Genomic DNA, 6,660 nt, shown 5'->3' on the forward strand with positions numbered 1-6,660 from the left:
ATTGTGTTTTACCATAATGGGGGTCTTTTTTTTAAAGAATTAATGTTGTAACTCATGAATGATAACTTACTTACGGGCTCAGTGTGTCACTGCTGGAATAAAACTTCTTCCTAACCAAAGTGACTGTATCACGTCAGAAGACACTGGTATTTATTTTTCAGGGAATAAGTACCAGAAAATGCTGCACAGGATGTGCAGGGCCATGCAGCCCCTGTTAACATTTACCCCTGAAACGCATGGTCTAAGTCTGAAGGAGTGAAAATAAATCTGTCGCCTCTAATATGGTTTAGAATACAGATGCAAAAGTCCATTTTTTTTGGAGTTGGTATTGTCTACCGTGTACGGCAGAGAACTCATCCCTTAAAACCAGCCACGGTGATGTAGCAATATATGTCCTAAGGAAATGTTCTTACAACATACCTCTATAAAATCAATTCTCCAAATATGAATTAGAATTAGAAATAGAATTCTAGCCCTGCTGGAGGCTGAATTGGGTAGATTTTAGCCTGAGAAATAAAAAACTTGGAAAAACCTGCCTGGTGTGGTGTCTCTTTCAACTGACCCTAAGGAACGTATGTCCAAGACAGAAACAAAAAAAATACCTAAAATTAAAAATTAAACTAAACAATGTTTGGAACACACTGGAACTCCCAGAAGAGAAGAAATTTGTTACTTAATTCCATAGAAAGTGTATAGCAAGGTGAGCTGTAAGATATGTAGAGACGGGGATTTAAGTGGGACCTTCTTTACTTAGTGCAATAACTATGCTAAAAGTTGGAGTTTGCACACTACATATTCCCAGACATGTCCTTAAGCTGTCTTTAATGAATGCCATTCTCATTAATTTAAATGCGACTTTCATGCAGATAGCAATAAGATAATTGAAGAAGTTCTTAATTTAGAAGCAGTATATATGGTTATTCCACGTGAAGTAGCAGAGCTATAAATTGTTAAAAACAGGACAGAGATATGACTTTCAGAGATACATTTAACAGCAATAACTGCTAATCTCCAGTGGTGAGTCATTGCTTTAATTCTGAGAGGGTCGGGGGGGGGGGGGGTGGGAGGGGACATCCTCACTGTTCTTTAAAGGAGGAAAATGACCCTGGGTTTGAAGGATTATAAATTTATTTTCCTAAGGCCTACTGATTTCCAGCAGAGATTCCATCTGCGTGGTAACTAAACCTTTTGGGGCAGGAGCTTTCCTTTTGCTTTGTGCTTGCACAGCACTAAGCATAGCAAAGTTCTGGAGTGCTGTAGCGTTAAAAATGTGGGATAATAGTAATTCCCTGGGAAGAACGTTGGCCAGGCTATAAGATGTATGAAGCTAATATATCCTTTCAAGGACATTATATCAAAAGAGAAAAATCCTTCTTTCTGCTACTGCTGAGTTCAGGAACTTTCCCTATTTGTTGTCAGGACACCTGCCATCCAAAAATTAGCTTTGTGCAAAGGGTTACCTCTCTTCTCGTTCATGGGGATAGTTTTCCCTGGGTTTATTCCTGAGTTTGCTTTCAATTGCCTCTAATTCCCATTTAAACGTTATGTCTGAGCGACCCAGCATTGCAAAGCAAGTTCTGTTGCAATAGGTTTTTTCACCATTATCATGTAAAAAATTTAGATGTAGAGAAGTTCTTGGGCTTCAATATGAAACCACAAAACCTGTCTTCTCCCTTACTGGAGTTTGCTCCAAAGTGTTATGAACCTAAGATTAGAATTTCTACCAATATGGAAGCTGAACTTACCTGGTTTTGTTTTCATGGCATTTTATGTCAATCTGCTGGAGAAAGCATTAAATTCCTCATTTTGAAATACTTTAGCAGAAGGAGCCCTTATTATAAAGTGATGTGAACAAGTAATATCTAATAATGGATTTCTACCTCTGTGTGTCAAAATCAGCAATGTAGTGACCTCTTTCAGAATGTTTATAATTAGAAGAAATCTGTAATTTCTTTGCTTTAAAAACAAAACAACCCCAATGTTTTATAGTCTGTTTTTTTAATAAGACAGGAAAAAGAGTTGTTTATAGTTTACTTGGTGTAAAATAACTGAATTTCAGCAAACCTGGCTTCTACCCAGACTTTGTATGACCATATTTGTCTAATAGAAATAATTCTGTGTTTAATATTGTATTGGAACTGCATTCTTAATTGCATAGTTCTTTGTGTGTTTAAGAAAAAAATCCCAAATCAAAACAAGTAACATTGAACAAGTCAGGCGTTAGCTTAATGTCTAAACGTACCAAGATTATGGGTAGTAAACTGATTTTTCAACATACTAGGATATGTAAGGAAGCTCATATCACTGCCATCTATGCCTAAATCTGGTTTTGAATGTTCTGTTTTTTCTTAGGAATCTAGTTCATCAACTGTTCTCAGCCAAGCACCACTGACTGAACATTGTATCTGGTGGGTGGTGGGTACAACTTTGAACATTATAAATGGATTTTAAATATGACTGCAAATGTTTTATTTACACCATGATGATAATGAAGAGGAGAGAGATTTTTGTGTGTCATTTAATGTCACTGTAATGAAGCAATCTACTTACTTAAAGCCATACTTCTGGCCATCCCTCGTGATGTTGGTTGGCATTGGGAGAGGAAGGGTCATGCTGTAACAGCAGAAGTTTCGCTCAGTGTTTAGTTGGATACTTGGTTGTGGAACCAACGAAAAACCAGATGTGGAACAAGGTTGTCAACCATCTAACAGGAGGGAGAAGACAATCAAGTTGTTAAAGCTGAGTCCTTGATGTGCTGGCCAGTTTGTCCTCATGCAGTGGAAAGGGAGGATGTGGGATATTTCTTTGAAGAACAGGTGTAAAGGGTATTTGGCAAACCACTCTCTGTGATTTTCCTAATGGCATTAGCCAGAGAGCTACTAGTTAGGAACCTCTCCCTCATGCATGCAGACTATATAGAAATTAGACCATATTAGAAAGCCTTTTGCAGTAGTTGAATTTTGATTAAGTTGCTATGCAAGTCCAGTTTGTCCCCGATTCCAGCAGCTCTTTCTCCAAGAGGCTTTCTCTATCGTTCAATAATAGGTATTTTCATTGTTTAGGATTATTCACTAAAACCTTGTGTTTATTTACATGACCTGAAAATGGTAAAAATAAGTAAAGACCTTTACAGGTAGGTATACCTTTTTTTTTCCCCAGTTATGCCTTGAATATTACTCTTTTGAGTAGACAAAATTACTCTGCAAGTATTCCTATCTCCTTTGCATTTTTTTTTCTTTTTCACTCAACCTATGGCTCCAGTCTAGCTGCTTTATTTGTTTCCTTTATTAAAAACAGACTTTCTACTTGTTGTGGTTTAATCCGGCAGGCAGCTAAATGCCACACAGCCATTCACTCACTCCCCTCCTCTAATGGGATGGGGAGAGAATCGGGGTGGGGGGAAGTAAGATTCATGGGTTGAGATAAAGACAGTTTAACAGGATAGAAAAGGAAAATAATAATAATAATAATGATGATAAAAGAATATACAAAGTAACTGATGCACAGTGCAATTGCTCACCACCTGCCAACCTGTGCCCAGCCAGTCCCCAAGCAGCAGCCTCCCAGCCAGCTTTCCCCCAGTTTCTATACTGAGCATGACGCCATATGGTATGGAATAGCCCTTCGGCCAGTTGGGGTCAGCTGTCCTGGCTGTGCCCCCTCCCAGCTTCTTGTGCATCTCCAGCCTTCTCAGTTAGTAGAGCCTGAGAAGCTGAAAAGTCCTTGACTAGTGTAAGCACTGCTTGGCAACAACTACAATATCGGAGTGTTATCAACGTTATTCTCATCCTAAATCCAAACCACAGCACTGTACCAGCTACTAGGAAGAAAATTAACTCTATCCCAGCCGAAACCAGGACACTACACTTTTTTGGTTCTAGTTAAGTCTTATAAAAATTAATTTCACAGAATCGTATAGGTTGGAAAAGACCTTTAAGATCATAGAGTCCAACTGTAAACCTAACACTATCAAAAAAAAGTGTTACAAATAGTACATATGTGGTTTCATTGCAAGATAGAAACATAGACAAATTTGCAGTATAGGAAGGGTAGATAGAACCACTCATCATATTAAAGTTTCCTGATAACTCTTCTTATATGATTGCATTTTCTGCTGCTTATAACTTTATAAAACTCTGATTTGGGGGATTTATTTTCTTTTTTAGATGTCTGCCTCAGTCTGAGATTTCATTAAAAAATACAGCCAAAATGTTTTAGACATTTCCAAGGAGCTGGAAAGACGTCCTCAATTCCAGAAGAATTTCAAAGGTCCCCACTGAGTTTGTAATCTCTCCAGATATGATTGCTAATATTGATGAAACGGTAGGTGGTTTGTTTGGTTGGTTTTTTCCCCACAATTCAATGAGGTCTTAACCATAGTCCATTCTGGGAGATGCCAAAGCTGTGTTTTTACTGAAGTTGATATTTTAACAATTGACGAATTACCTTGCATGCCTTCTTTGTAGCGTATCCAACCTGAAACCTATTATTATTTTACATTTCCATTATGGTTGCACACGTAGTCCTAAGCCAATTTGTGAGTGTGCTGTGCTGAATATAGTACAAGCACCAACACTCAGTGTCTGCCACAAAGAATCATGAAATTCTGAAAGTATGTCCTAAGACCTCTTAGAAAAACAGGCCTTTTCACAGCACCTCAGAGAGAGATCCCCTAAATTATGAGACTTACCATTACTTCTAATGCCATTAAAAAACAAATCAGAGTAGTTCAACTATTCCTATTGTTCTTTCAAGTTTTTGGAGTGGTAATAAGAGACCTCATGGATTCTGTATTAATTTCTTTACGTACTATATTTGTGGCAGTGGTGATCAAAACTTCAGGGTTCATATTTGTTGTTCCAAGTTATATTCACCTCTTATGTATATATTACTACCTAACATAAGCAGGAGGAGTCACCTTTGACTTTTTAAAATTCTCCTTTTTTTTTCCTTTTTTCTTTTTTTTAAATAAAGCTCTTGTTTTCAGCAGCAGCATATGAATTCCTATGAGTTTTGCAGTAATTTTGAAATTCTAACTTTTCTTAAAGATTATGTGAAGAAGTCTCCTGGGCTATACACAGCTCATGCAATGGGACATCAAGCTGCTGCCGTAAAAGTTAAAGAACTGAAGAAATCAAAACAGCCAGGTAAATGCTATCTTATATTGACAAAGATTGAATGGCAATATGTTGGTGTTTTTATCCACAATTTTTATGATTAAGTTCTTAATCTGATGTAAATCAGGTAACTGCAGTGGAGCTATACTGACCCAAACCAGCTGTAAAGCTTTTGGTGATTTCCATAAATTACACCCTGGCTTCTAAGCACTCCTGGTTTTAGTTTTATAAATCAAAGCCCAACCAGTGAGTTTTGCCTGTTCTGAGAGATGGCATCATAAACTCTTGTCACTCCCCAAACAGCTTGCACTGAGCAGGGAGGTGAAGTGTATTGACTGAAGCATATAGAGCAGCTTACAATGCATTTATTGGAGATCTAGGATCTGCTCTCTCTTCCACTATGAAATAGAAGTATTCATACCTTTATGGAAACTCTTTTCATTATTTTTGCAAAGTGGAACACTTTCAACAGGCAATATTGACACCTGCTCAAGGGATAATATTCTGAGAGCTCTGTACATTTCTTACAAGTGGAAAATACCTTGAGATTTAATCAAGGTATTATAGATTATAGCAGAAAGAAGCAAGGTTTTTTTGTTAAAGAAGTTGGGTCATCTGTGATCAGAGATTTCATTAGAGAGAAGCATTTATGTACCTGAGTTGCTTTACCAAAGTTCTATTATGAATCTGTTGTAACAGTTGCTGTAAACATCAGGATTGTAAAGAAAAGGTTTAAAAACATAAATGAATTGTAAATTAAAGAGTAAGAAAAAAGAAGAATTGAAGTAACTGAATACATTTGTATCTTTTTAAAAACAATGGCACTTTTTCATGCGTGTATTGGCAATATTTCATAAATATGCATGTTTGATAACTATATAAATAATAGGATGGATAAGCCTTAATTTGATTGAATTTATTATTTTACTGTTGTCCTAGTAGTAGTTCACATTTTTTGATCTTCAGCATTTTGGACCCAATTTTATAATCTTTTGCACACTAGTGAGCAATCACTTTAGCAAATAGTTTTGTTGCTGGAGTCAATAGGATCAATCATTTTAAGGTTGTGCTCAATAAAGAGTTCCAAAATTGAGCCCTTTGGCTTGCACTGTGTGCGACTAGGGAGCTGTCTTTTCTTCCCCTTGAAGAACATTGCAAGCTTTTACTAATTTGCTGGGAAACCACTGTTCAAAAACCTAATGCATGTAATAAGTAAACAAGGAAATGTTAAGAAAATAGAAAAATGTTTGTAGAACTGCCAAGTTATTTTAAGCTTTGGAAATGATCTCATAATATGGAAAAATAAAAAGGAATGTAAATGACTAGCAAGTCATTTAGTAAAAGATGAAAAATGTCAGAAGTTGAACTGGTATAATTTTTCTTCCTGACAGAATTCCCAATCTTTTTGATGAATGATTCAAAGGAAATTATTGTGCTTATCATTTAAAACCACAATCAATGATTAATTCTCCAATTTTTGGAGATGATGCTGTTAGCCATTTTTATCATTCTGGTGTATCAGTATGTCTCACAATGGGTAACA

The sequence above is a fragment of the Mycteria americana genome, chromosome 9 (genome assembly GCF_035582795.1).
Source record: "Mycteria americana isolate JAX WOST 10 ecotype Jacksonville Zoo and Gardens chromosome 9, USCA_MyAme_1.0, whole genome shotgun sequence".
In the NCBI taxonomy this organism is placed as follows: Eukaryota; Metazoa; Chordata; class Aves; order Ciconiiformes; family Ciconiidae; genus Mycteria; species Mycteria americana.